We start from the raw sequence: 21,005 nt of genomic DNA, 5'->3' as shown, positions 1-21,005 counted from the left end.
ATTCCTTCCGGCTTTCCCCTCAAAGAACGTTCAGTTACGATGAAGCTCGCTTAGCAAATCTATTGGCCTTTATAGCATGACCCATATTAAACGACGGCACGATTTGCGTAAAAACAGACTTAGCAGCATCCCGAGATGTGTCTTCGTAAAGAAACCCTTAGTGGCGTTTAACTTTTTCCAAATAAACTAAGACGATCATCTTGGTAAGTAACCTCCATAATTTTAGAGTACTGCTTTCACTATATAATGCTTATTGTTCGTTTCTTTGCAATTAACTAAACGTATTTAAAAGGTAAAATTTTACCACAGTCATTCTGTTCTATAGCAACCAGTCTATTAAAAACCGTATTGAGAATTCATTTGTAATATATGGGGTCTATGTACCAAGAAGTTTTTTTATAACTTGTATTTTACTTCATTCACTAATTTACGAATTCCTTAAGTAGTTTAAAATTTTCATTTCCGTAATAAGTAGAAACGATAGCAATTAAAGAGACCCATTAACACAAATATCATTTCATATGATAGATACAGCCACACGAAGCATTCCATATCTAAGGGCAGTCTTGTTAAAATCCTCCAAACGTCTTTGATTGCCAAGTTCGACTATTTTGCTCGTTTATCTCCTATTCGGTGTCAAATTCACCAACTCACTAAGCCAATAGTATCCGTAATAATAGTTACTATCCTAAACAACCAGTCCTGAGAAATATTAGTCCTTGAATTGGTTTCATGGATAGAATTGAATTGAATATAGCATTTAAGCCTAAGGCCAAGCGCTGAGACCTACGAGGTTTTTCAGTGCTGAAAGGAAAAATTGAGAGTAACAAGTTTTGAAAGGTGTAACAGGCGGAAAACTTCGCATTGCACTATGAAACAATTAATAGGAGAGGAAGGAAAGAAAGATAAGAGAATACGAACGTAGGTACAGTAAAAAGAATGAAAGGGGTTGTAGCTAGGGGACGAAGGGACGCTGCAAAGAGCCTTAAGTAATGCCTACCGTGCACCGCATGAGGTGCACTGACGGCACTACCAGCCTATGGGCGTTTCATGGATAGCTGTGAAAATAAAGGGTGATTACCTATACTAGTGACGTATTAAATAGAATGGAATATGAATTTAGGCAAAAAGCAAAGAACTGGGACCTATGAGGTTATTCGGAATCGAAGTGACTTATTAAACGGGAATCATTAAAACAAATTAATGTTTTTGATAAAAGAAACTTTGCATCTCAAAGCTTTGTGTGGTCAACCAGATTTGTTTGCCAACCACTTTATCTGGCGAAACAAATGCCAAAGCTGGAATCATACGAATTTGCAGGGCAAAATTAGCATCAGTTGATATTGACTTTGGAGACCCTCATATTGCACCTGGCTGGAAATAATGCTTTGTGATAAGTGGTAGAAACATTCCTTGACTGTTACGTTGGGGAAGACCTCTTCAAAGCACTCCTAGCAGCTTGTTCATAGTCTATAAGGAAGGTCTTTGGAATGAGCATAGGACTGATAGTGAGGAGTTGTTGGGAAATGCCTTGATAAGTTGCTCGTTGTTTGTTTTGGTAGCAGAGCATAAACAATGAATAACTCTTTCCGAAGTGAAACAATGAATAGTGTACAGTTGATAAAACAGTTCGGGTACAACTTTAAACGTCCCACCACCAAACCAATTATTTGAATTCTTCATAGGCTGTTTGTAGATGTGAAAAACACAAGGATATGCTGTTCACTCGATCCACTATCCTAAAGCAGAAAATCGTCACCACCAGCTGTCATCTTGTACTCGGAAGGAATGATCATGTCAGCTAGGTTTGACGGAATGGGATGAGGAGCACAGACAGCTTGTGCACGTCGAATCTGTCTTACAGGTGGCAGTTGAGTTGAGGCACCATTTGATATTGGCTGAATTGTTTGGGTAATGATTTGCTGTGCGGTCTCTTGGGTATTAATAGCGTTTCTCTTTATTTCCTGCCGTGCAAGCAAGACTTCTTGGCAGCATATGTCTACAGCATGGGTGTGATCATTTACATAACAGAATACTACATTTCCACAAACTTAAACTTTGGCTTTGCAGTTGCTATGCTTAAGATATAGCATTTGCTAATTGTTTCTGCTTCACATAGATGTAACCATCATAATTAAGCTTCATTTTACCAAGTTCACTTTGGACGAAGTCCATCTTGGGTGACTGAATTTATTCTATTTATTCGAGAGAGGTGTAGATGTAGATACTCTGATCAGTTCAAGACTGAATTCTGACTAGACATTGGCTTGTTGCTACTTCCTATCTTAAATTTTTATAAACATTCGTTTAACTAGACAGTAATTATGAAATTAATCTCAAGAATTGTTTATTTATAGAGGAAAGTGCCTTAACTATATCCTAAACAAATGAATTCAGACTAGTCGTTGGCTTATGTTACTATCTTAAACTTTTTTATAACCAGACTGTGATTATGTTATGATTGACAATTTCTTCGAGAGACATAGATGAAACTGCCTGTAACGATTTTCTCACTGACTGAGAACTAATATAACTTTTCGAAACTTTTATCAAGGCGGGGGGCAATTGCCCTGGGGGCATTTGTCATATGGGTGCAATTGTCCGGGGAGTTGTCCCGGGGGCAGAGAATGGAAATAATTTTTGTATTAGCCCCATGAAACAATGATATTTAGTTTTACCTTCTAATTAAACATTGTTCTAAAGTTGTAAAATTACGTAATTTACATAATTTTCTTGCTCCTAATACGTTTAACGACGCCCTGGAACGGTACATTTATTCATTAGGATGGAGTCAAATTTCAGCTCGTTGTCCCACAAGTTAGCTAAGGCCAACTGAGTCGTCACAACCAATACCCAAATCACATCTCCACTATAAGTGTTGAACAAGTGGAATTTTCAAGAACTCCACGAGGGTGGCTTATATTAACTTCGTTTTAAATTTGATATATGCCTTTAACGTGTGTTAAACATTCTGGTATATTTCTAAATTAAGTAGTTTGTACCTTCAACATCCGTAATTATATAGACGATAAATCAAATTCCACACTGTTTTTCCCCATATCAAGGAAGTAGTCAAGAACTGAAAACCAAAGACCAATTATTTATTCATTTAAAAAAAAATTATAATGCACAGGCAGATGTTAGGTTTACGAATGCAGAATATCCGAGGGACTTAACTGTTACGGGTCTTGTTATCCCATAACCAGGTTCTATATACAAAACACATCCGTTCTCAATGTTCCATGGATAACCCAGTACAACAAAGGCTTATGGATGATAAGCCTGAATAAACAATGAATTTATTAACAGTAATTGACGTAAATATTAATAATTAGATAACACATGAATACTTAACGTTATGCATATTAAAGTGACAATAGCAAGTCCTGGATTCTTGGTAACATCCAAACCCTGCAGATACGTATCTTGCTGAGAAATATGCCTTGAAAATTACGCTTAACTTCGGGTAGATCCAAGAATCTTCAAATGCAGCTTGCAGTATCTCCCACAGCACGATAAAATGGTCCTCTCTTTTCAAGAGATCTCTCAAAATAGTGCAGCAGATTGCTGTAAAAATCGTTCAGATAGTGAAACAAGCATGAAATTTGGCACAAACATTCCTAAGACTACGCTCTCTTAGAAAAGGGCGCTGGCCACCTGAAAATCCAAGATGGCGGCTATTTTTCAAAATGGCCGCCATCTATGTTGAGATTCACTGGTTTGGGAGCATCTATTGGATGGAATATGCCAGTTTTTTTTTTTTAAACCTCGACTTTTAGGTTATAAAAATGTTCCATACCACACATTTTATTGAAAACCCTTACTAAATGAATTGTAACCAAGATGGCATACAAAATGGTTGCCATAAAAGTTTTTTTTTCTATCCACAGCGCTAGCAGACATAGAGACCAACTGTTTTTATTTAATGGTATATTCATGTGATCAGACAGTTTAACTAATATGCTATTTTCAACTGAAATAGTAATGGTATGGTCACATACAACATTGTGTCTAAGACTGTAACCATAAAAAGAAAAGAAGAGAAATACGGACTAAACGCAACCAATCTATGTATAGGTCTCTCAACCTACACCTTTGAAAAATTCGAGGATAAGAAGGTAGGCATAGCATGACACGTTGGATGCTCAAGCTAGATTATCTACTGAAGAGAGGGCAATATTTATCTAGACTTCACATTTGCAAGTGCACAGAGCTGTGCAGGGAAGACCCAGCTTGTAGCACTTGCACCTTTCCCGACAGCCTGCTTTGCATCCACATTTGGTAAGCTGTTGGCAACTCTTGGCTAAGGGCGAGTTGGTTGTCCAGAGGACTTGCCATGCTTCACCAGACTTTTGCCATCCCCACTCAGCAGGGTTCTCTGGCTGTGGCTGACACTGGGTGGCCTGCCCCCCACACACAACCAGCCTGGTACGCAGCACGCTTGGTGTGTTGGAGGAGAGCTCCCCTGGTTGGTGGAATGGCCTCATATGCCCTTTGTTTTCTGGCAAACATATCAAGTCTAGCCTCATCCACAGTGCCAGCAGTGCTGGATCTTTCATACATAAGTATGACAAACCTCTCCAGGACCTTCAGGTCACTCTCTTCCACTCTGAGAGGGTAGTGACTCAGTTTGGAGAACACAGTGGAGGCCTCTGGAAAGATGTTCCATGTCTGCCAGGCGGTCTTCTTGCCCTTTGCTCCGAAGGCTGACACTGTATCACAGCCTGTGAACGCATGGAAGAAGAGCATGCCATTCACCTTCTCCTGGCCCAGAGAGTTGCACAGGTCATGCACAGCAATCCAGCGCAGGCTCTGGCCTTGGCCAAATGCCACCCATAGCTTCTCTAGCCCTAGATTGTGGAGAGTGGAGAAAGCACTGACTGCAACGACAAAAACATCTGTGTCATTTGCTTTAACCGTGATGGTCTTGGCTCCATGTTCTGTGGCATATTTGGCATGGAGAAAGATGCGGGTGTCAGCTTCCTCATGAGAGCACTTTTTTCAGTCCCTGAAGACTAGCCTCATGAGTGCTGAGGACAGCAGACCCTTTCGTGGCAATGACAACATTTGTGGCAGACATCTGGGCAACTTTGTCTGCCAGGAACTGGAACAACTCTGTCTTGTTGGCATCGTGTCTTAGGAAATTGCGCCAGTTGGATGGAATTGTGTTCTTGTCTGTCACCTTGCACCTTCCTCCTTGACCACGTTGGAGCCTGGTCTCAGCTTTGAGGCTGGATGTATTGTATACATCAAATACAAGATGTGATGATGTGTACTTGCTGCTATAGGATTGTATCACAGGCAAGAAGTTTCGCAAAGTGCATAGCCCTCAAAGGTCTTTCCTTTCTTTGGTGGCAGGCATGGACCAAAGCTGATCCATCTACAATGAGGACATCAGTCTTTGGTTCTTTGTCTTCTAGTGTAACATGACTCTCCAGGACCGAGGTCAGCTGAGACTTCTGACATGTGTACAGCCTACCACCCTCACTAAGGGAAGCTGGGAATGTTTGTGAATGTGTCCGGCAATTCAGGCACCGACCTCACTTTCTCAGGTGCAAACTTTAGTTGCTGTCTTTCCTGTCCAGTGTTCTCCTTGGTGGGGTGCTGAAATATGGAGATGCTAGTTCCATGGAAGGAGGTAGTGGCAGTAGTTGCAGATGGGTTGTGGTCGATGTTGTCCATCACTGCAGTGGTGAACAACCCTTTTCGCAGTACTGGGGGACAGACCACACCCTCCTCCACATATTTGCTAACTGTGGCATCTCCTAACTGTGCAGAGACCTCCAGTACTCTGTCATAAGAGATACTGAGGCCATACTGATGTAGCATTTCAACCAGGTTTCTCTTTCCTGGTTTTGGCATAGACTGAGAGTCCCATGTAGACTGGGAATGGTGTTTCTCTGTCTTTGGAGTGTCTATGAGTTGTTGCTCCTCTTTGTATCGGGAGTAGCAGTTGAACTGCATGAGCTGTGCAATGGCCTGGTCTGACTTTGATGCTCCAAATCGTAACTGTGACTTGATGTCAGCCCCATGCTCAACCATCCCTACAAACTGGAGCAGGAGAGGAGGCACAGAATTTCGTACACAAGCCTCAGAAAATGTGCCATCAAACCGTGACTGATGATCAAGTATAGACTTTCTGAGAATATTTGCTGCTTTAGCAATGATAACTGCCTCTGAAAGATCAGATGATTGAGCAAGTGCTTTTCCCACATCCTTTGAAATGCAAGTAATACATCTCTGCCAGATTTATGAGCCTCAAGTTCTGGAATTTCTGCCAGAAGTTTGTCTTTGAGTCTCGTGGAATTTACACTTGGTGACTCTACACCTAATTGTTCCAGACGTTGTTGGTAGAGGTGGCAAATATCTGCCAGCCGAAATGTGACTGGATCATCTGAACAAAGGTTGTTTTTAACAATGTATGTCATCAGTTCTGACAGAACTAGTGGATACACATCTGATTCTGACTCAGTGCTACCTTGGTCTTTCTCAAGGCTCCTCAGGTAGGACCTTTTTCTGTTGTAGAGGGCACAAAGACAGGCATGGTGATACTTAAACTCCTGTGCAATGACATCCCCACCAGTCAACTTAGCAAGGAGCTTGCCATCACTAAGTATCTCTGCACATTCACGCAATTTCAAGTCAAGGCCCTTAGTACTAGCCTGTCTGAGATCAGATGCAGGTGCCACTTTCTCACAGAAAATGCAAACTTCATTGTCATGACTGGTTCGGCGCAGTTTTGCACGACTAGTCTCAGTGTTGCTGGTCTGGTCATTGGATTGTCGCTTTGCACGGTCCAGTTTAGTGTTGTTAAACAACAAGCGACAGTTCACATGGTATTTTGCTGCATTTTTCCTGAGAGTGGCCTCTATGCCATCACCTTCATCCAGCCTTGCTGGATCCATTATCAGTGGCATTTCATTAATTTCACTGAACATGGGAATGTTCCTTGCCAGCATTGTGTACCCATCATGGTCTAGGACATGATGACTTGGAGGTGATGTCAAGTGCTCACCTCTTTTGTCCTTCTGACAAAGACAACACAAACTCCAGTTTGTTTTTCTACTGCTCAATATTGGATTGGCATCACATTCTGCCATGATTTCACTTTTTGATTAAGGCCGAGGGGTTATCCTTTTACCACCTTAAACAAAGCACACATTCCTGTATGGGATTCAACTAGGTTCGGTCTCCCTACACCTAGCCCGATCATTCATCCAGTGCCATTTAAGTCCCGTGGTGATCTGTACACCATCCGGGTAAGTACATGAACCATCATGTACAGCCCCCATACCCTTGGCTCGGCTCTCCCGCTACTGGCACATCCTGTCTATTCAGGTGCGGCTATCTAACTATAGCTGGTCTGGGGCTGTTAGAAAGCATTTGGGACACTAAACTAAACTATACTACAACTACTAGTCTAAGACTACAGGATTAGTAAAGCTGGATTAGCTGGCACTGAACCCCATGCTGAGTTACACAGCAGTGATGTCACCAGTGTGCCCTGGTTGTGTGCAGACATACACTCTTTTACATTTATTAATTTTCCTTCAAAATTGATGAGTTATTCGAAAGAGATGGCCTCATTAGGATCTAAAACCACAGAAACCAAGATCCATGCTTAAAACGATAATTGTTGAACGGGCATTATTTCTCATTATAATTATTGTTTCTACCTTTTCTTGGCAGCCATATAGCCCCCATATTTAAAGGTAAACTGTACTGGGAAGCTACAGAAACATAATATTCACAAGAAATAGTATGGAAGAGCTTTACCATATTGCTAGAAGCAAATACATGCCATTCTAGTGAAAAATTAGCCAAAATCTGTCGATACTGGCCGCCATCTTGGAATTTGGCCGCCATATTAAATTTTTTGCGTGGCCAGCGCCCTTTTCTGATAGAGGGAACTTTAAAGAGCACTTGTGCAAAATTTCATGCTTGTTTCACTATCTGAACGATTCTTATGAAATATGCAATTATCTGCTGCACTAAAACCTTTGCCAAGCAAATGACAAACATTACACCAGTCTTTGTGAGGGCAGTTATAACACAGTAGCACGTGCAGAAATCCTCGTGGGCGTGCACTAACCTACGTACCAACGGTAATCAACTGTCACCAGTCTTCCTTTCGTCTCACACTACTACTTCGGTTACAAGAGCGTAAAACGCTACCGGTGCTTCATGAAATGTCCAAAACCCAGCTCTTATAACTTTTGCGACTACGCCTCACTTAAACCATTACATGGTCACGACGATACCACACCACGCCGAAGACGGTCTCCATCAACATCGTAATTATCGATACTTCAATGCAATGCCGAAATAAGAATATGAGAAGTCAAGTCAGTAACTGCCCACCGGTACCATCCACTTTGCTCGCACCTCACCTGCGACAAGACCCTCGTCCGTAAAGAAAGGAGAAAACACGTTGAAAAGTTAAACAAGCAATTCTCCGTGATGAAAAATAGCTTAGCTTGTTCCACTAACAAACCTATCAGGATTTTAATGAAAAGTGCAGCGTGGAAAATTAAGAAATTATAAATATAAGCCTACATCTTGGATCCCTGAAATATCTTAACACTGAAAGGTTAGCAAATCAACCTCGTGTCTGCTAACATTTTCTTGAATTCTGGTTCCTCCAGCAAGTTGACCTTAACAAAAACAGAAAATTTTCTTACGGTAATTACTCGGCAACTTCATCGAGAGAACGTCAACCCTAATATTTCCTGAAATAGGTACGACATCTTTTACGTAAAGGATAATTAGCGTACAAAAACCAGAAAAGGTTATTACCCATTGAAAACTTAACCATCTGGAGTAAGATTATCTCGTACATTTTATACCATAATTATGCATTAAGGCTGTATAAACATTTATACTTTACGATGCCACTGCTATTGACGCCATTTACAGTTAAAAATTTTCACTGTACGTAGAAACTGTAAGCGCCCGATGCCGCCTCTTCCAAACACGTGTGTGTTCGTGTGTTCGTGTGTTCGTCAATCGTCATCCATCGGAGTGAACAAGACAAAACAAGAGCATCTCGTTTTCTTTCTCTAATGGAACGCGACTTCAACCATACAATATTTCCGTCTGTTTCTCCCTAACCATTGTTGTCTTGATTTATGTACAATCACCACTACTTGCATTGCCATGCAAGCATTCTAATCATGTACTCATAATGTTCCACCGAATCTTCTGTATCAAACTGTATGTATGTTTGTTTGTGAAGATGACAAACGTCTCGCCATTTCACATACATTATGCTACTGCATTGTATTCATTAATCTGTCTTGAATCTCATGCAATTGGCCATATGTATAATTTCCTGGCCTTTCCATTGATATATGTTTCATCACTGTATGTTAATCATGTCTCTCAATATCGCCATCTGTTTGTCTGCCGACAAACACAGATGCCCGAATCTGTACCTCTGTTTTTACCTGTCTGTGTGTACATGCTACCTTACCGCTTGCACACGTCGATAACATCTTCGAAGAATTACGGGCTGCTCTAGGAGCAAGAGTCCGTGCTGGCACAAGGCCAGCTAAATCTGAAACAACAAGTGTACATTCATCTCAGTAAGGAACTACCAATAAACCAGTTAACACCCAGCCAGTATGTCACTCAATACCCAGTCCTTACAAAACCACTCAGACTAAATTTGTATATTAATACTTAAAAAATGTGCTATTCTGAAAATCGCCAAAATAAAATATAACCCACATACTATGGTCGAAGTCGTATTCTTAAAAGAGATACTTTTGATCTTTCAACAATTCAGGTAAAAGTTAAAGAAACCGCTCAACTAGAAAATAAAGCAAAGTAGTTGTGTAATGTGAGCTCTTTTTAGAGAGGAAATTATTATATTGTAGATCAGTTTTGCCACTAATCATTATCCAAATGACAGCTACCATAGTATGCTGTATTTAAAAATGTATATTGGTACATGCATTAACTGCCTGATGACCTTTTAAAGGTTTCAGGTGCTGTATAGCAAATACGATCGAACACCTGACTGCCATGGATAGCTTGGCGAACACTGACGTTCATTACAGCATCGCATTCACTAAATTAATTGCTACCAGCAATTACATCCAACTCATGATATTGTCACAACCTCATTATCTAAACCCTCTTTGCCCGCGTTCACGGAGCAGCAACCACCCTCTTTGCCCGCGTTCACGGACCAGCAACCACCCTCTTTGCCCATTCACGGAGCAGCAACCACCCTCTTTGTTCGCGTTCACGGAGCAGCAACCACCCTCTTTTGCCCGCGTTCACGGAGCAGCAACCACCCTCTTTGCCCGCGTTCACGGAGCAGCAACCACCCTCTTTGTTCGCGTTCACGGAGCAGCAACCACCCTCTTTGCCCGCGTTCACGGAGCAGCAACCACCCTCTTTGCCCGCGTTCACGGAGCAGCAACCACCCTCTTTGTTCGCGTTCACGGAGCAGCAACCACCCTCTTTGCCCGCGTTCACGGAGCAGCAACCACCCTCTTTGCCCGCGTTCACGGAGCAGCAACCACCCTCTTTGCCCGCGTTCACGGAGCAGCAACCACCCTCTTTGCCCGCGTTCACGGAGCAGCAACCACCCTCTTTGCCCGCGTTCACGGAGCAGCAACCACCCTCTTTGTTCGCGTTCACGGAGCAGCAACCACCCTCTTTGCCCGCGTTCACGGAGCAGCAACCACCCTCTTTGCCCGCGTTCACGGAGCAGCAGCCACCCTCTTTGCCCGCGTTCACGGAGCAGCAACCACCCTCTTTGCCCGCGTTCGGAGCAGCAACCACCCTCTTTGTTACGCGTTCACGGAGCAGCAACCACCCTCTTTGCCCGGCGTTCACGGAGCAGCAACCACCCTCTTTGTTCGCATTCATGGAGCAGCAACCACCCTCTTTGCCCGCGTTCACGGAGCAGCAACCACCCTCTTGCCCGCGTTCACGGAGCAGCAACCACCCTCTTTGCCCGCGTTCACGGAGCAGCAACCACCCTCTTTGCCCGCGTTCACGGAGCAGCAACCACCCTCTTTGTTCGCGTTCACGGAGCAGCAACCACCCTCTTTGCCCGCGTTCACGGAGCAGCAACCACCCTCTTTGCCCGCTCACGGAGCAGCAACCACCCTCTTTGCCCGCGTTCACGGAGCAGCAACCACCCTCTTTGCCCGCGTTCACGGAGCAGCAACCACCCTCTTTGCCCGCGTTCACGGAGCAGCAACCACCCTCTTTGCCCGCGTTCACGGAGCAGCTACCACCCTCTTTGCCCGCGTTCACGGAGCAGCAACCACCCTCTTTGCCCGCGTTCACGGAGCAGCAACCACCCTCTTTGCCCGTGTTCACGGAGCAGCAACCACCCTCTTTGCCCACGTTCACGGAACAGCAACCACCCCCTTTGCCCGCGTTCACGGAGCAGCAACCACCCTCTTTGCCCGCGTTCACGTAGCAGCAACCACCCTCTTTGCCCGCGTTCATGGAGCAGCAACCACCCTCTTTGCCCGCGTTCACGGAGCAGCAACCACCCTCTTTGCCCGCTTCACGGAGCAGCAACCACCCCCTTTGCCCGCGTTCACGGAGCAGCAACCACCCTCTTTGCCCGCGTTCACGGACCAGCAACCACCCCTATTTGCCCGCGTTCACGGAGCAGCAACCACCCTCTTTGCCCGCGTTCACGGAGCAGCAACCACCCTCTTTGCCCGCGTTCACGGAGCAGCAACCACCCTCTTTGCCCGCGTTCACGGAGCAGCAACCACCCTCTTTGCCCGCGTTCTCGGAGCAGCAACCACCCTCTTTGCCCACGTTCACGGAGCAACCACCCTCTTTGCCCGCGTTCACGGAGCAACCACCCTCTTTGCTTGCGTTCACAGAGCAATTAACTCATTGCCTGTGTTCACAGAGTAACATACAATTTGAGTGTTAGCGGTAGCCTCATAAATACACTGCTTATGCTGAGTAACCTAATAGTATCAAAACTAACCAACATACCTGACAAACTTGCCTTGACTAACACCCCACTCAGATCTAACAATTATTATATGCATAAAATTTTCATGACTAAAAATTTCCATACTTTCAACTTAAAAATTGCTTTCGTGATATTTGTTAACAGGAGCTGAATTCATAAAACTAATTCCATTCGCTTACAACAGAAATCCAAACATTACTCTGGACATAGTCTGTCTGAAGAAAATTTGCAAAATTTTGATAATTTTCAAGAGATTACTATTTGGTAAGCACGCCCTATTATTGCAAAAGAACCGTACATTTAGGGAGCTTCCTATAACCCCTACAACCAGAAGTTTTCGGTTGCGAGAAGGGAAATACCAAATCCGAATCCTCTGAGAATCCTATTAGGTCTAACGCCAACTTTATGCTTAAAAATTTAAATCTGGGTAAACCTTTGTGAATATTGGCGAAAACTTATCCACCTTAACCTAACCTCAACTTACTCCATTTTCAGGAAGCTAAAACTCTAAAGTAAAACATACCAAGACGCCAGACCTGCACATAAATTTAATCTGTTTCAATGCTGAATATTGCCGTTTGATGGCATAAACTTTCTTAATTTCCTCAAACCTCAGGAGCTTCTGCAAACTTAACCTAGTGGGAGGCAACCAAGCACATTTAAACACCTAACACCTAACAACCACCCAAGAACCTGCATAGTAGGTCATTCGACCTACTATGCAGAACATGGGGGCTCCCCCACCCCTCCAGGGGCGCCGCCCCAAAGGGGTGGAGGATAAAGTGTATATACTGTTCAAGAACAGTATATACAAATAAAGTAAATTACAAAAATTAATATTGTAAATTTATGACCGTTAATTTATTATAAAAATTTAAAACAGTAAATTTGACAAATTAAAAAAAACTAAACTTATTACAAAAATTAGAAAAGTAAATTTACTACAAATTAAAAAAATTACAAAAGTAAACTTGGCGGAAAAAATACCTCCTACATACCTGTTGCAAGGGAGCAGCTTTATGCGTGAAGCCTTGCCATTATAACAGGAACTGGAAGTCAAACTCGTACCAAAAACATCCTGAAAAAGACAAAGCTCTAGAGCTATGCGAGAATTCTCTAAATCTTGTAAATTTTGGCCGTTTACTCACGTCACCTTATGGATAAACGCCCACAGAAATAGTTATAATGACTGCCAAAGATTTGTACGAGACCAAACACGCAGCAAGATTCGAAAATCCCCAGAGCAAATATACAGTATTAGGAATAATACAGTACAGTTCCAGTGTTACCTTGCAGAAGCCAGGGGGTTATTATAACTTGACCAACGAAGTGACAACAATCGATGGAAATCTCAAACGCCAACTGTAGACTAGTCGCGTAATAAACGGTTTTATCGTAAAAACTTCAAGCCGGGACCGACTAAGCTACACTACGAAAAATTAAGTCAGGAATTGAATACGCCAGACCCGAGGAAAACAAAGAACACTTAGCAAACTCCCGCTAAACGTCTCCCGCCCAGAACGATGTTACAGTCAAAGGTCCGAAGGTTCAAATGTCCGAGCTCAACCGATGTTGTCAATTTGCCAAGGACCCTAAAGTCTTAGTAGTGTCTTGCTTCTTGGAACGTGACCGAATGCGTTCTATGGATATCCTTGAAAACGCTAATTTTGCCGGTATTAATTGTATTTCCTACTCCCTTCTTTTACTTGTCTTTCATGGAAGTTTAAATTAAAGCACATGATGAACAGATTTTCCCGAACGTAAATCGTAATTTCTTTTGGGGTTCACGAAATAATTCGTAGCATAAGCCTGTCGCATATTTTAATTCGCGTGGATATTTTTTTTCATAACGATAAATAATGAAATATTCTACATATACGTACACACATTTAAATATATATATATATATATATATATATATATATATATATATATATATATAATATATATAGTGTACTGTATAATTGGATACAGCACAGGAAACTTGCTACACTGGTATATGATTCACAAGTTCACAACCAAGTACAGATGGATATTACTATAAATAAATGTACTTAGCCTTGTATTACTGCTGTGAAACTGATACCTAAATTTTTATGCAGGATATTTATATCTTTTTTAATTACTGAAATACCCAGGCTGTTATTTGTGGCTGCTGTGTTATCTCGGTCAGGTGGTTAGCAAGCCTTGAAAATCTCTGTTTCGGACATTTGTTTAAAATATTATTTCTACTGATTTTTTTTTCTTCTATTCACGTACAAACGTTTCATTCTGTGATATATATATATATATATATATATATATATATATATATATATATATATATATATATATATACATATGTACATACCAGTTTACAGCAGGGTTCAGTACCTGGCGGTGTGCCGTAAGCCGAAAAATTGCCATACCCCAAAGCATCTGGAAAAACGTAACCCAAATCTGATGAAACCTGGGGACTGTCTGCATACATACAGATATATATATATATATATATATATATATATATATATATATATATATATATATATATATATATATATATATATATACACATACATACTGGATATATAAGCACACTAAAACAAAGGGGCTACCAACAAGTCTCATAGGTCATAAAATACTTAGCTGCTATCAGCCGAGCCACTGTTATTGTGGGATTTCATTTAAAACATCTGTTATGCAAAGGTTTGACTTTTGTGAGTTTCAGTTTGTAGAACCTTTGCCTTTCTTCAGAGTTCTGTGTTTGGTCCCGATGCTAGTGAATACTTTAATTATAATGTTAAAGCTTCTTTATTTATGTATATATATATATATATATATATATATATATATATATATATATATATATATATATATATATATATATATATATATATCAACCCTGACAGTAGTTAGCAGTTAGTAAAGCCCAGCCACCCGCAATACACAAAAAACCCCGACTTTGGTCCTTTATAACTCTGGAAATATTCAACCGATTGGGTTGAAATTTTGGCTTTAGAGGTTTCCCACTAACGTCTCTAATCGTGCAAAATTTCATCGAAATCCGTTCAGCCGTTGTGGAGATCCAGATATCAATTTATGCGTTCAGCAGATGTGGTATGGGGTTGGTGAGTGGATGGGTGGGTGAGGGACCTAACATATCTGCCGAGCAATAATGGTAAAAGATGCAGCCGTAATACTTAGTTTTCTGAAAGCTTGTATTCTGGAGGAGTAGCTTTTGTGGTTTTTTTATATAATGAAATTTTAAAGTTACAGTATGCCATTTAAATTAGCCTCCAAAATTCAAATTTCCTGATGCTCAGGTACGCACTGCTCACAGCATTAGAAGAGGCCATTTTCTTAATGTGAGTGAATAGCAAGTGGTGTTAGGAGAAGCTGGCTATAAACAGCTAGATGTTGAAATTATTGAGTAAATAAATGTTGAACCTGAGGATTTTGAGAAGTATAGTTGTGTTCCTCATAGGTCTGTCTTTATTGATGATGCCAACGTCACCGCTAAGATTCGTCCTATATTTAACTCCGCTCTGAAAACAATAATGCTCTTCTCTAAATGAAGCTTCTTATGCAGAAGTTAAATTGATTGGGGATCTATGCGAAGCTGTCTGTGCTAAATGATATCAAGCAAGCCTGCTTACAAATGATATTAGCCAAAAAAGACAAAAAACCGTTCTGTTTCTTCATGAAGGAAGGGGGTTGAGTTGGTTGCATACAGGTACAAAACCACCATTTTTGGCTTTAATACTAGTCCTTTCATTGTTATCAAGCACCGTGCTCATCAATTTGGTGGTGACGAGTTTTCACGAGTACTCAAACAAAACTTTTATGTGGCCAACCTCATCATCACTGATAACCTATTGAATTTCTCAAGACTGGATATTCAGACTCTGTCAACAGAATGAATGAAGGTGGATTTTATCTACACTTCCTGGACCTCTAAAAAAGAACTTGGAGCTCTCATGATAGAGGGTGGTGGTCTTGCCGCTCATGGTAATAATTATAAAAAATTCCTTAGTCTCTAATATTCTATGGAAGGTGAATCCATCTAGGCGTCTTACAATGTGTTGGATCCTCAGCTAACACTTAAGAGGTCAATATTATCTTAATTCTCAAAAAATTTTGAACCTCTTGGTTTTCTTTGCCTATTATTACAGAGGGAAACTACTCATGAATTACTTAAAGCTCTCTTTGAGAGAAATTGTGCCTCAGAAGAAACACTGTTCTGACCTCTCGCAATTATCTTCCTCACCCTGGTCTCGATCATGTGTCAACGAAGATTCAAGGAACTCAATGTGCATCTTTTGTGATGCTTCTAAATCAGGTTATGGCTTTGCCTTTTATGATGTCTGCAATGGCAGTCCAGTTAATATCTGTGAAATCTCGAGTCGCTCCCATCGAGTCTATAATGCTACCTATGCTGGAACTGCTGGGTGTGTATATAGAACTAAAATGCTTACCTGTGACTCTAGACTTTTTCTTCAATCAGATTTCAAAATGTTACAATGGAAGTGGATTCTCAGTTAGTGTTACAGTGGCTACTCACTGACTCTGTCACTGCCAAGAGTATTTTCACACGCAATTGCATCAAAGCTATTTCAGTGTTCAAAAAGAACGTAGTGGATAACTGTGGTATCTCGGTCAACTTTAAATATGTCAAGGGTGGAGATAATCCTTATGACTCCATCACGAAAGATCTTTCATATGCTGAATTCACCAAACATCTTCCCTTTTGGTCGAGTGATCCGGGGTGGCTTTCCACTTATCATCGTTCATAGCCAGAGAGTAATCTAGGATGTCTCTGCTATCTGTAGGCAGCAAATTCAACCTGCAGAGGTTTCAGTATCTTTCACTGTCAACATCGACCAGCAACGTATTGGAGCCGTGGTCGACAATCAGAAATATTTTGATCTCAACAGACTTTTCAGGATTACAACTTATATTTTCAAGGCAATCAGTATCTTTACTAACATTATTATGCCAAGTTGTATCATTGGATATAGAAAATGCAAAAAGTCAGTGTTGCTTAGGATTTGGCCTTTAAAAAATCAGATGACAAGAACCTTAGTGAGGTACCGGTTCTAGTCAACAATTTAGACTTGTTTTTCTTTGGGTAGAATTGGAAAAAAAGTTGAAATATGGCTATGATGCACTGAATCTTGTACTGCTTGCCAAGACTCAAAGGTAAACTGTGGAGTTTTATCATAGTAAGCATAAGCATCTTGGCATTCAGACTACCTTGAAATCTATTAGAACAAGTGGGTTTTGGATTCCTGGAACGTACCAGGTAGTTAAAAGAATTTTAGTCTATTGAATGACAATGCAGGAAATTCAACAATTTAGCATTTTGCCATTCTAAAATGAAAGTTCGTCCAAACTACCAGATTAATTTTATTAAAGCTTTTCAGCATATTGAAATAGACTTTACAGGTTATCTGTGGGCAAACCCGTAGGGAGTAGCGCCGTCACTGCACTTAATGTGGTGCACTGTGGCCTTTAGTAAAGGTGGTTTGCAGTGTTCCTTCATCCCCTAGTTGCACCCACTTTTTCGCCTTTTACTTTATCTCCGTTACCACTTGTTTCTTCCGTCTTGCTATCCAACCACTACAACTCCCTCGTTTTACTGAAACCACTGAATGGCTGAAAGGGCCTCAGTGCTTGGCTTTATTGCCAAATTTTCATAAATCTAAATCTGTGGGTCAAAGACGAGAAGGATGGTAATGTGAAGATGCACCTTTAATATTCCCATATTTAAATGTTAGTGCCATGCACATGGAACTGGTCCCTGACATGTCAACACAGTTTTGTGCTAGCCTTTTTAAGGGTTGTTAATCTTTATGGTATACTGATGCATGATGACAGTGACAATATTAAGTCATTTATAGCTATAGCTGTCAAGTCTTAGAGCAAGTTTGGGTCTGTGATGAATTCAAGGAACATATCAAAAGTTGCAATATTCAAGATATCAAAAGGCTGTACTCGGGCTGGGTAGGGAGAGATTCATCAGAACTGTCAAGAGTTGTCTTTATAGGACAGTTGAAGGTTTAAATTTGCTTGCTTTGGATAACAGTCATTGGTAATATTCAGACACATGGGCGCCCGCACGCAGGGCAAGGGGATGGGGCAGCTTGCCCTCCCCTGAAATCCTGGTTATGTATGTTCAACGTATATCGTGATAAAATCAATCTGAACAAAACAGATTTCATGGAAAAGGTACCTGAAAAGTTTGGTACATGGTGACTACAGGAGGTTACAGTTCCTTTTCAAATGAACGTTGAACAACTTGTAAAAAAATTCATTACATTTAACTACACCACTTTGTTTTCCTTCCAGTCTACAGTATATTCTTTCAGTAAACTAAAGGTATCGTTATTATATTGTATAATATTTGTATGCAGTATATAACTGCATTATTCTTTCAAGAAATGTTTGATTTCAGTTGAACAGTGTATGGAACTATTGAAAAAATAATTCCACTGCATATAATATATATATATATATATATATATATATATATATATATATATATATGTATATATATGAAATTTTTATCACACCGTGATTTATATACAATCATGAAGCTACAAATGTAAACAATATCGAAATTCACGCTACCTCGGTATATCTCCGTTGGAGAATTGTCGCCGAAGGGGAATTTATATAAGTGATAAATGAATTGGAATCGTCGGGACACGAACCCGTGACGAAAACCTATTCAGCGACTCCAGTGGACGTTTAACCATTGAGCCATCAATCTTGATGGCTCAATTCTCCAACGGAGATATACCGAGGTAGCGTGAATTTCGATATTAAGCGACATTTGTAGCTTCATGATTATGTATATATATATATATATATATATATATATATATATATATATATATATATATATATATATATATATATATATATATATATATATATATATATATACACACACATACATACATACACACACACACACACACACATATATATATATATATATATATATATATATGTGTGTGTGTGTGTGTGTATATATAATTGCTTTATTCATTAAAGAAATGCTGGCGCTGGCACTGCTAGTTCAAAGGGTCAAAAGTGTTTTGCCTGCTTGATACCAGAAACTATCCATATGTATTAAGATTTGCCGCCCCCTCCCCGTGGAAAATATGCTGTGGGTGCCCATGTTCTAGCAGAGATTACTCTAGACCTTTAACGTACAGTTCATCTGAAAATATTTTAGAAGCAATATCCGCCAACTGTTTCCTCAAAAGCAATTTTATTCCAATCTGTTGTTGGCAACCGGCAACCAGAAGAAGAATAGCCTACTTGTGGATTCATCCTCCTTTCTAAAGAGAACCTTTTATATGTACCATATCTGCTGGAGATGAGATTTTTTTTTTTATTAATTTAGAGAATGGAGATCAACAATGTCTAATAATACTTCCTGCTCTGAGTCATCTTAGTAAATATGACAGTAAGGTCTCCTGATTATGATATGATCAGGGAGTGCACTGGCAGACAAGCTAGGAAAAAAAAAAACATTCTTAAATAATTTCCGTGAATCGGGTCAGGAGTTTGCAGACAAAAAGCTCAGAAAAAACTGCCTTTTTAATAATTTCTATGAATCTGATCAGGAGTTTGCTGACAGAAAAGCCGAGAGAAAAAATGCCTTTTTTAAAAATAATTTCCATGAATAACATATTCTTTTTTTATTATGAACACTATCATAACTTTCTAGCTTCTGGTCGCACATGATGTTCTAATTTTATGTTATGTCTTGATACTAATAGTTTTGTGTTTTTTCAACACCTTGTTATGTGATTTTCTGTGCCGTACAAAGTTTTCAAAGCATAAGGTATGATTATTATTTTTTAGTCCCCCTTGGCACCGTTTTCTGTTACAGTTTAAAGAATAGACAAACCCTAATTTTCTCCTAAGTTCCTGAACCATTGACGTTCACACACAACAACCCGTCATCATGGCTCTACAGGGTCGAGGGGCAATTCAGGTTGGCAGGCTGACCGACGAAGTGCTGCGGGCAGACATCGTAATCAACGCCCTCCCGGAGGAGGTTTACAGGAAGATCGCCCCGTGGGTGTCTGCCGCAAGTCCTGCCACCTACCAAAACCTGAAGGCCTCTCTCGTCGAGACCTGCTCCCTGCCGATCTCCGAGAGAGCCGCCCGCGCCCTCGACCTCGCCAACAACCCCCGGCACGACCAGAACCTCCTGGAGACATGGCACGTCATCCAGGACCTTCTCATCCTACCTGGGATGGATGGCAGTGGCAGGCACACAGAAATAAGCCTGTCGACGGAGATCTTCCTCTGTCAGCTCCTCCTGGAGGTTCGGACCCAGATCTTGGAGCCTTACACTCTGCCCCTCGAGGACCTGATTAAAAAGGCACAGCAGCTGACTGACTCCACGAGGGCAGCGAAGCAGGCATCCATGCCCACACACCCTATCAACTCCCTCCAGCTGGAGGAAACCGCAGAAGAGGAGATAAACGCCATCGTCAGGAGGCAGCCAACCCACCACCAGAAAAGCAATTGCCGGGGCCTTGCTGCTACCACCAGCAGTACGGCAAGGACACCCGGAACTGTGAGCCCCCCCTGCCCTTTCGCCCATCCAGAAAACGGGGGCGACGGTGGCCAACAGCACAGGCCGCCATGGCAGCAGAAGCACCCAAGAGCCCAGCACCAGTAGGTTTTTATGTCCGTGACACCACCTCCGGCAGGATAATGCTGATCAACACTGGGGCGGTATGCTCAGTGTTCCCGCCATCCAGAGAGGACTGCAAACACCCGTCGGACCCGGCTGCCTCCCTGACAGCCGCCAACGGGTCCCCTATCTTCTCCTACAGCACCAAGCTCCTGTCAGTCTCCATCCTTGGCCGGAGGTACAAGTGGAGCTTCATCATTGCGGACGTGAGGACCCCACTCCTGGGTGCGCATTTCCTGGCCCACTTCGGACTGGCAGTCGACGTCAGCCGCAAGCGCCTGCTGGACACCGAGTCCTGCCAGTCCCTTCCCCTGGCGACGGGCCCCAGTGCGCCCACAGTCT

General features: G+C 41.6%; 1 protein-coding gene across 1 annotated transcript in view; it reads right to left on the bottom strand.

Moving 5' to 3' along the window:
- Positions 1 to 8,991: 8,991 nt before the first annotated feature.
- LOC136835671 (crossover junction endonuclease EME1-like) overlaps positions 8,992 to 21,005 on the bottom strand; it is a 172,081-nt gene continuing 160,067 nt past the window's right edge. The window contains exons 12-13 of the transcript XR_010852234.1: positions 12,961 to 13,040; positions 8,992 to 9,556 (exon numbers count right to left, since the gene is read on the bottom strand). The gene's annotated coding sequence lies outside the window, so the exon portion shown is untranslated. The remainder of the gene's footprint in view (positions 9,557 to 12,960; positions 13,041 to 21,005) is intronic.

The sequence above is a fragment of the Macrobrachium rosenbergii genome, chromosome 55 (assembly GCF_040412425.1).
Source record: "Macrobrachium rosenbergii isolate ZJJX-2024 chromosome 55, ASM4041242v1, whole genome shotgun sequence".
Classification (NCBI taxonomy): Eukaryota; Metazoa; Arthropoda; class Malacostraca; order Decapoda; family Palaemonidae; genus Macrobrachium; species Macrobrachium rosenbergii.
This window is presented reverse-complemented; position numbering and strand designations above follow the sequence as displayed.